At 40.1% G+C, this 10,972-nt stretch overlaps 1 long non-coding RNA gene across 1 annotated transcript; it reads right to left on the bottom strand.

The window, feature by feature from the left end:
* Positions 1 to 4,940: 4,940 nt before the first annotated feature.
* Positions 4,941 to 8,463, bottom strand: LOC123327741. Its single transcript, XR_006542440.2, has 2 exons — positions 6,667 to 8,463; positions 4,941 to 5,759 (listed from the first exon to the last, which is right to left on the bottom strand). It is a non-coding gene; the product is annotated as an uncharacterized LOC123327741 (long non-coding RNA).
* Positions 8,464 to 10,972: the final 2,509 nt, after the last annotated feature.

The raw sequence follows: 10,972 nt of genomic DNA, 5'->3' as shown, positions 1-10,972 counted from the left end.
GAAAATCCCATGGATGGAGGAACCTGGTAGGCTGAGTCCATGGGGTCGCTGAGGGTCAGACACGACTGAGAGACTTCACTTTCACTTTCACTTTCAATATACCAATTATTTTGAGCATTCCAATTAGGAAAAAAGGGCTGCCCTTGCGGCTCAGTGGTAAAGAATCCGCCTGCAATGTAGGAGACACAAAAGACACAGGTTTTATCTCTGGATCAGGAAAATCCCCTAGAGGAGGAAATAGCAACCCTCTCCAGTATTTTTGCCAGGAAAATCCCATTGACAGAGGAGCCTGGAGGGCTACGTCCAATGGGTCGCAAACAGTCAGACATGGCTGAGCACTCAAGCATACATTAAAACAAATATTAATCATCACTAGCGATATCTACCTCAGTGAAAGGTTCTGTTTTTCAAGAAAGTAAAAGTGAAAATTTTCTTTCTTTCCCAGTACCTTTGTCTCTCACATTTGAATTTCATGTCAAAATATCTCAACCTGGCATCTCATTCTTTTTCCCAAGACACTTATCATTATCAGGAATTTTACTATAGTAAAGGTATTAAATACTGAAAAAGACACTGTTCCTATCCACAGAATGTAATAATTTAATTTATAATCTACAACTCCCCATTGCATATACTACAAAATAAATGTACAATGTAGTCTCTGATCATCACAGATATTTGGCTGAGAAACAGAATTATCCTCAAGTAAAGGCTAAAAATCTGAGGCTTTAAAGTGCTTAATAACACCCCTTTGAAGCCGCAAATTTATTTAGCGTCAAGGTCTACAAAATGTACCCCCAAATCAATAAAAAATTGCCTAGCAACTAAGTCTACCAAATTGCCTCTTCTTTGGTCATTCTGACGTTTCTCACATGGAAGATCTCATTCATCTCACTGGAGGAGTCTAGAAAGGGATGAATTTCTGATGGACAGATGGTCAGGAGGGCAGCATTACCACCTTCTATGGGCAACTCGGGACAAAAGAATGGACACAAAGGCTCCAAACAGGAAATATTACTGTTGATATAGATGAGGGCATCATGGCTAACATCAAAAAAATTGATTCCTTCCAACTCAATGTCTAGAAAAATTCTTACTCAGCTAAGGCGAGGGCTTGCAGGAATTCTAATTTCTGGGATGGAGCAGGTATATATTGTCCCAGCCTTCATGCTGATGACCCAGCACTGTGGGGGCCACCCAAGATGGGCAGGTCATGGTGGAGAGGTCTGACAGAATGTGATCCACTGGAGAAGGGAATGGCAAACCACTTCAGTATTCTTGCCTTGAGAACCCCATGAACAGTATGAAAAGGCAAAATGATAGGATACTGAAAGAGGAACTCCCCAGGTCAGTAGGTGCCCAATGTGCTACTGGAGATCAGTGGAGAAATAACTCCAGAAAGAATGAAGGGATGAAGCCAAAGCAAAAACAATATCCAGTTGTGGATGTGACTGGTGATAGAAGCAAGGTCCAATGATGTAAAGAGCAATATTGCAAAGGAACCTGGAATGTCAGGTCCATGAATCAAGGCAAATTGGAAGTGGTCAAACAAGAGATGGCAAGAGTGAACGTTGACATTCTAGGAATCAGCGAACTCAAATGGACTGGAATGGGTGAATTTAACTCAGATGACCATTATATCTACTACTGCAGTCAGGAATCCCTCAGAAGAAATGGAGTAGCCATCATGGTCAACAAAAGAGTCCGAAATGCAGTACTTGGATGCAATCTCAAAAACGACAGAATGATCTCTGTTCGTTTCCAAGGCAAACCATTCAATATCACAGTAATCCAAGTCTATGCCCCAACCAGTAATGCTGAAGAAGTTGAAGTTGAATGGTTCTATGAAGACCTACAAGACCTTTTAGAACTAACACCCAAAAGAGATATCTTTTTCATTATAGGGGACTGGAATGCAAAAACAGGAAGTCAAGAAACACCTGAAGTAACAGGCAAATTTGGCCTTGGAATATGGAATGAAGCAGGGCAAAGGCTAATAGAGTTTTGCCAAGAGAATGCACTGGTCATAGCAAACACCGTCTTCCAACAACACAAGAGAAGACTCTACACATGAACATCACCAGATGGTCAACACTGAAATCAGATTGATTATATTCTTTGCAGCCAAAGATGGAGAAGCTCTATACAGTCAGCAAAAACAAGACTGGGAGCTGACTGTGGCTCAGATCATGAACTCCTTATTGCCAAATTCAGACTTAAATTGAAGAAAGTAGGAAAAACCACTAGACCATTCAGGTATGACCTAAATCAAATTCCTTATGATTATACAGTGGAAGTGAGAAATAGATTTAAGGGACTAGATCTGATAGACAGAGTGCCTGATGAACTATGGACGGAGGTTTGTGACATTGTACAGGAGACAGGGATCAAGACCATCCCTATAGAAAAGAAATGAAAACAAGCAAAATGGCTGTCTGGGGAGGCCTTACAAATAGCTGTGAAAAGAAGAGAAGTGAAAAGCAAAGGAGAAAAGGAAAGATATAAGCATCTGAATGCAGAGTTCCAAAGAATAGCAAGGAGAGGTAAGAAAGCCTTCCTCAGAGATCAATGCAAAGAAATAGAGGAAAACAACAGAATGGGAAAGACTACAGATCTCTTCAAGAAAATTAGAGATACCAAGGGAACATTTCATGCAAAGATGGGCTCAATAAAGGACAGAAATGGTATGGGCCTAACAGAAGCAGAAGATATTAAAAAGAGGTGGCAAGAATACACAGAAGAACTGTACAAAAAAGATCTTCATGACCCAGATAATCATGATGGTGTGATCACTCACCTAGAGCCAGACATCCTGGATTGTGAAGCCAAGTGGCCCTTAGAAAGCAACATTACGAACAAAGCTAGTGGAGGTGATGGAATTCCAGTTGGGCTATTTCAAATCCTGGAAAATGATGCTGTAAAAGTGGTGCACTCAATATGCCAGCAAATTTGGAAAACTCAGCAGTGGCCACAGGACTGGAAAAGGTCAGTTTTCATTCCAATCCCAAAGAAAGGCAACAAAGAATGCTCAAACTACCGCACAATTGCACTCATCTCACACGCTAGTAAAGTAATGCTCAAAATTCTCCAAGCCAGGCTTCAGCAATATGTGAACCATGAACTTCCAGATGTTCAAGCTGGTTTTAGGAAAGGCAGAAGAACCAGAGATCAAATTGCCAACATCCGCCGGATCATGGAAAAAGGAAGAGAATTCCAGAAAAACATCTATCTCTGCTTTATTGACTATGCCAAAGCCTTTGACTGTGTAGATCACAATAAATTGTGGAAAATTCTGACAGGGATGGGAATACCAGATCATCTGACCTGCCTCTTGAGAAACCTATATGCAGGTCAGGAAGCAACAGTTAGAACTGGACATGGAACAACAGACTGGTTCCAAATAGGAAAAGGAGTACCTCAAGGCTGTATATTGTCACCCTGCTTATATAACTTCTATGCAGAGTACATCATGAGAAACACTGGGCTGGAGGAAGCACAAGCTGGAATCAAGATTGCCAGGAGAAATATCAATAACCTCAGATATGCAGATGACACCACCCTTATGGCAGAAAGTGAAGAGGAACTAAAAATCCTCTTGATGAAAGTGAAAGAGGAGAGTGAAAAAGTTGGCTTAAAGCTCAACATTTAGAAAACTAAGATCATGGAATCTGGTCCCATCACTTCATGGCAAATAGATGGAGAAACAGTGGAAATAGTGTCAGACTTTATTTTTTTGGACTCCAAAATCACTGCAGATGGTGACTGCAGCCATGAAATTAAAAGACGCTTACTGCTTGGAAGGAAAGTTATGACAAACCTAGATAGCATATTCAAAAGCAGAGACATTACTTTGCCAACAAAGGTCCATCTAGTCAAGGCTATGGTTTTTCCAGTGGTCATGTATGGATGTGAAAGTTGGGCTGTGAAGAAAGCTGAGCGCCGAAGAATTGATGCTTTTGAACTGTGGTGTTGGAGAAGACTTGAGAGTCCCTTGGACTGCAAGGAGATCCAACCAGTCCATTCTAAAGGAGATCAGTCCTGGATGTTATTTGGAAGGACTGATGCTGAAGCTGAAACTCCAATGCTTTGGCCAACTCATGTGAAGAGTTGACTCATTGGAAAAGACTCTGATGCTGGGAGGGATTGGGGGCAGGAGGAGAAGGGGACAACAGAGGATGAGATGGCTAGATGGCATCACCGACTCGATGGACATAAGTTTGGGTGAACTCCAGGAGTTGGTGATGGACAGGGAGGCCTGGCGTGCTGCAATTCATGGGGTTGCAAAGAGTCAGACATTACTGAGCAACTGAACTGAACTGAACTGATTTCACTTGCATGAGTTAAAAATCTATAGCAATGGGTCTCAAAATTTTAAAATCTTAATCTCAAGACTCTCACACTCTTAAACTTGACTGAGTACCCTCAAAATCTCAAAATCTTTGTGTTTATGTGAATTCTATTTCTGCATATATAGACCATTAGAAATTAAAACAGAAAATTTTAAAGAATATATTTAATTCATTTAAGATAACAAAACTACTATACTTTAACATAAATAACAGTTTTATAAAAAATAACATTTTCCTCTGGAGCAAAAAAATAGAATAAGGCCACTGTTTTGCATGTTTGCAAACTTCTGTAATTCCTGCTTAACAGAACACTGATGGATCCTTATATCTGCCTCTGCAATCTGTTGTCATATTTTGTTTTAGTTGAACTATATGAAGAAAATTTAGCTTCCCACAGATGTTTAGTTGGAAAGGGAAGAGTTTGCCCTAATTAGTATTAGATGCCCTAATAGGGACTCTAATGGTCAGGAATCCTCTGGCCGTTATTGAAGAACCATTGCTGTACAACAAATTTCATGACTCTAAGAGGAAGCCCCAAATCTCAGCTTCTTGACAATCAAAGACCCTAATGATGAACCAGCCATCTTTTTGTGTGGCTTCTGTAATCTCAGAACTAATTCATATTATGTATTTAAATATGAATCATCTTCATTCCTTTGCCCAATTATGATGAGGGTTCTTTCTTTTTCTTTCTATTTCAATTATTAACTACGATGATGATGCCAAATCAAGTTGTTCTCTACGGCAGTGTTTGACATCTAATATGCCCAACAGATGTTTAACTATGACAAAAAGCATCATCTCTCATTGACCTACATTTTTCAGCCAGATCCAAATGTGGCTTGATTATACACTGACTCACTGCTGCCTCTGAGACTTGGTATGCTTGAAAAAATATTTCTTCCCCAGAAATACTTTGATTCTAGATTCTTCATTACTACCATAATGCTGAGTTCAGGGAGAAATGTCATTTTTAAAATTTTCAAGTGCTGGAATATTTGGAGCCACTTATCTATAATATCTTAATACTCTCATGACAACATATCAAAAATGTACATGAAGATTTTTTTTAATTTTTAGAATAAATTTTAATTATCATTAGTGCTTACAAGTTAAGATTAAATCACAAAATGAGCTTGTTTCTGTAGCTTCCTGATTAAAAAAGAAATTGACTTTCACATATGCTAGTTAGATAAGACGCAGCCTTTGGTGAGGGAGGGGGCATAGTCAGCCCTGTCTAACATTCCTACAAGATGATGATGTGTTTACTTAAACCATGTTTATATTTTTCAAAAGGCAGCAGCTGTAGTGGGGCAGCTTTTCATAATCAGCTTCCATCCCCTGGTGTGGGACTCATCTCCTCTCTTCTCTGTTCCCCTGTGATACATTAAACTGGACCCTTCTGTGTATCTGAAAGAAGACAGAGGGCACTTCTCTGAATTATTAATGCCACCAAAGCCCGCTAATGGAGCTCCCATGCTCTCCTCTTCGAAAGGAGCCATGCCTTGCAGACCTGGCAAGCTCCACGAAGAGAATATTTTAGGCACTTTAGAATATACAGAATGTTCACTTATTGTAAGGGACAGACTCTACAAAAAAAGCCAAGGATGATGAGATTCCTTAGTTATATATTTGATAAAGTATAACCTCTACTCTGGTATTATTCAGGACCTCTTAATTTTTGGACCTCTGATTTTATTTTCAAAAATATTGAGAAAAAAATTGAATAATGTTTATGTGTTTTATTCACAAGGTGTGTTCCTATCTGGATAAGAACTAGCCACAGAGTCCTTTATCTACAGAAAATTACCTATAAAAAATATCAAATTCTAGCCTGGGTCTCCATGTAAGTTTCAATGACCTTAGGCACCTGCCTTCAAATAAAGTATTGCTTAGTCACCCCTAGAAGCCTCACTCTTCTGTCACCCTGTAGGTTCCAGACTCTGAGCAAGGGTCAGTGTGAGTTTGCAGAGGCCAGAGGGAGTCAGTGTGAATTTGCAGGAACAGTGACATACACACAACCCTGCCCCTGGGGCTGTTTATCTTTGCAACTTCTAGAGCCAAATATAAGTGTTTTCAGATTATCCATATGTTTCTCCTCTGGTTTAGGGCTGTCGAAATATTTTTGTGTAGGTGAGGAAGTCTAAGTCAAAATAAATTTCCTTTTCCCCTAACTATCTGACATTCAATGTATTATTGAAAGCAGCCTGCAAATCTCTTCAAAAGCCTAGAGCTGCACCAAGTGGACCTCAGGGAATTCGGGTAATTAGGTGAGCCCTCCCCACAGTCAGATGAGCCCTCCAGCTCAGGGGCTCACCAGCCTCGCAGAGGTCAGAGACCAACAATCAGGCTCACGAATAAGGCTGCATCCAGCTGAAATCACCCTCCAGGCTTCCTCTGTGGATGAGCAGGCCCACCGCTCTTCAGTTACAGACCAAAATCCCTACTATGTCCCCTTGGAAGTTGCCCCTCTCTCCAGACTCATCGTCTAGAATCTACAAACCCTCCTTTTAGTCCTTCCCCATACTCCCTCCAGATTCAGGACAGGTTAGTTCTCTCTGCCTAGAATGAGTTTCAGCCGGCCACCGGGCCAACACCCAGCCATGTGGGATTTTAGTTCACAGATCAGGGATGGAACTGTGCCCCCTTCAGTGAGGTGTAGGGTCTCAACCACTGAACCACCAGAGAAGTCCAGAAACCCTGATTATATCCTCTCATAACACCCTGCATCCTTCCTACAAGTAAGTTATCACAGCATTAGTTTTCACTTATGGATGTGATCTGTTGATTCATCCAAGGTCCCTAATAATATTAACAGTTAGGACTTTTACTGTGTTGCCAGGCATTTTTCTAAGTATGTCATTTTCTAGTATTAAATCTTTGCAGCACAGAAGGCAGATGCTGTTATCAATTAACCTCTCAGATGATGAATTTAAAGTTTTGCCATCACCAAACTGTTTGACCCTGGTTTGTTAACTCAAGTTCTCTGGATTAAGTATCTCTGGTGTCTTTCACAGGGCTTCCCAGGTGGCGCTAGTGGTAAAGAATCCACCTGCCAATACAGGAGACATAAAAGACTAAAGATCCCCTGAAGGAGGAACAGCAACCCACTCCAGGATTCTTGCTTGGAGAATCCCATGGACAGAAGAGCCTACAGTCCATAGGGTCACAAAGAGTTGGACACAACTTAAACAACTTAGTATGCAGCAGGCAGCAGTGTCTTTCACAGGAGACAGAAATAAATTTCTACACTGTTAAAATCGGTATATTTTATGCATACAGTCCAATTCAATTGAAGGTCAGTTAAAATAGGTGCTAACCTAGTTTCGTTTTTTTTTTTTTTAAGTTTCTGAAGCTATATGGATCCATGCTATCTTGACAATCTCATTAGACTTTACCCACAGATTGAAAACCCTGGACCCCAGCTATATTTTCTACTGTATTTTTCATTTTTCTGACAGTTTATCATCTAACTGAAGAGACAGGTGTGACTTATTGGCCTGTCTATACTTCTAAGTGTCCTTTCTGCTTGGACATTGGCTCTCAGTTTTTTTGCAGTTCTATTAGAGTTCCTCAGATCATCGCAAGACAAGAAATGGCGATGACTAATTAGAAAAGACTGCCCAGTTTTGTGTACATAACGCAGGATGCCTTATACAGTCAAATGCTTCAGTTGCTATAAACATAACACGCTGTGCTGCCCATCGTCATGAGGCAAGTCCAAATAAACTAACCAAAATAACTCTCCTTCAGAAGAACCAGCTACATCCCAAGTTTTACACACAAACATCCAATGAGCATCTGCTATCTGTGAGACACACACATTGTTAAAATACTGAGGTGACCCTCAAACAGGAATGATACTGCTGATGCCCTATATGTTACGGCACAATTAACAGAGGTAAGACAAATATATGAGAAAGTAAATAATACTGCTAAGTAGACAAGATGGTGTGTGGTATGTGCTGGACTACTGGTTACTCAAACATCTTTAAACCACATCTATATATAGATAACAGAGGACAGTATAGTTTGGTCTGTTTTTAGACATCCTCTTTTCAGAATCTTCATACCTATTAATGCTCATTTCTTAAAATAGCATCAAAGACCACTGAAAGCAATGTCAACTAATCTATTCTACATGAATGGACTGGAGGTACTTGGTATAGCTTTATATTCTAACCAAGCTCTCCTCGCATCCTAAAATAATTCCAATTATCCATGATTGCCCACAGGAAGTGTCTAATAAGTATTATGGATTGATAGTCCATAATGAATTTCTTTATTGATTCCTGTAGTTCTACCACTTCCCAGCTGGCGCAGTGGTAAAGAATTCACCTGTCAATGCAGGAGATGCAAGAGATGCCAGTTTGATCCCTGGGTCAGAAAGATCCCCTGAAGGAAGAAATGGCAACCCACTCCAGTATTCTTGCCTGGAGAATCCCATGTACAGAGGAGTGTGGTGGGCTACAGTCCATGGGGTCACAGAGTTAGACACAAATGAGCATACATGCACTTATACTTCTTCTACCACAAATAATGTACTACTATCTGCTGTGATGGCCCTGCCATTGGTGGCAGGGAGACATCTAAGTGCCTCTACTGATGTGAGGCATCTAAGTTCTGAATCTCAAGGGAAGGCTCTGCAGACTTGGAACTGGAAGGGGCATGGACATGTAAATGAAAGCCTGGAAGACTGGAAAAGAGGGCCTAGGGCAGGACCCTGGGCAACATCACCATTTAAGGAAGGGGAAAAGCAACTCCCAAAAGATCATGTTAAAGACACTGAGGAAAAGAGACTCCTGCAATTGACAACACAACTCTGGAATCCAAAGGCCAATGGAATCAACCCTTGAGAAGATGTAGCAGTTCAGCCTAACTGGAGCCAGAAGAGTGAGTCAAGCCAGAAAAAGCCAAAGCTAGGAGTTTCAGGGGACTGTGTAATTGTTCCTAAATGGACAAGGAAGTCTGGGAAAAGAAATATGATGTAGCATATTAGTCCAAGTGAGAAAGGCCAGGCAACCACATACACTGCAGAATGGAGGTCAGAGCAAAGCTCCCAATTCAAGAACACAAATCCAAATAGGAAGAAAGGGTGGGAAGGCATGAGCATGTCTACTTAAATTATTAAATTTCAATGTAATACAGTGTTGTACACAATTTATACATAATATCTTTCCTCTAAAAACTTCTAGGGAAATTCTCTTAAAAAAAAAAAAAGTTACTGGTATTGACCGAGGTCTCCTCTGCTAGTGTTTAAAATGAGAAGCATATTAGAAATTATTTATTTGCTTATTAATGACGTAATCACAGTCTTAAAATCTTCAACAAAACTATCCAAGATGCCTCTCTTCTGTAATAAAAAATTTAAATTATCTTACATATATTTAAGGCTATTGGAAAGTAATCACTAAGTTTTAGGGGTGCTATTATGCAAAAATATAAAAATGCTTTAAAATAATCAAAGAACAGTCACCTAATTAAACATGGCCTTGAAGGTATATGCTGATGCTCAAATCAGTCCAGCCAGGATGTTGAAAAGTCAAATCACAAAGTATATCCAGCTTGTGCTTATGAAATGTCCAGAGGATTTATCTGTAGGTTGCCCAGAGTGATCTTGTTCAGGGATTAATAAAAAACCAAGCACAGTGAGGTCAGCACATCATATAACTGAAAGATTATTCCATGCACTGAAGAAGAGTTTTGAAGTGCAGATTTTTTTCAGGCTTAAATTAAAGAAGCTTAAAATTCTTTGGTGTCAAAGTATTTCAAGTAACTTCAGTTTACTGATTCGGCAAAACTAAGTTTCTGTGGAGAAATCATTTCCTAGGAAAATGACCTCTTCCTCTGACTGGGCTGGAAAGAACAACACTCCTGTCCAGAGATTCCATCTATTCCCACCCAGTTGCCCCTGCAAGGCCGAGAGGTTGGAATCTGCCGTTGCACACTGCCATCTACCGCGTCTCTATGGGAACTGGAGCCCCAGACTGCAATATCTTTTATTCCAACCTTGATGGCAAGGAAACCAATTCATTTGTGGGAGGTTTTATGAATATTAGAAAAAGATATAACAGAGAGATGTGCACTTGTGCAGTTAAAATGCATTGAGATTCATAGGATGATTTTAAGAATGGCAGGGTAAAATTAGACAAGAAATTGTCTCACTTGGGGAAATCAACTTAAAAAATCTCTAATCCCTTTTCTTGGCATCCCAGAGAACAGGCAAAAAGGCATTCTGTTTTGGTTTTTTTAAAAAATCAAATCCGAAAGCATACAATTCTAAGATGACTGAGTTATGTATATGTACATATAAAAAGAAAAAAAAAATCTTCATGCATGTCTGTTTTATTTGCCCTTCTAACATTATCAGCCATTAACTGTCCAAGGTTCAGCAGCCTCTGTTTGTCCATCCGCTCCTATTTTTCATCTTGGTGCCTGACTTCTGGTCCTTTCTCTGCAGTAGTGAGGTCAAAAGAGAAGAGACAGTACACAATACTGAACTGGGACACAGAGGGTTGTTAGCTGAGATTGTCAGCAGGTCTTATAGGTCAGTCGGGGAGGGGGGGGCAGATTTTGAAATTCAATTAGAATTTTAATATGGGTTTAATTCACCAAATCATCAC

This window comes from Bubalus bubalis, chromosome 10, assembly GCF_019923935.1.
Source record: "Bubalus bubalis isolate 160015118507 breed Murrah chromosome 10, NDDB_SH_1, whole genome shotgun sequence".
Classification (NCBI taxonomy): domain Eukaryota; kingdom Metazoa; phylum Chordata; class Mammalia; order Artiodactyla; family Bovidae; genus Bubalus; species Bubalus bubalis.
Note: the sequence above shows the minus strand (reverse complement) of the source record. Positions and strands in the feature narration are given on the sequence as shown.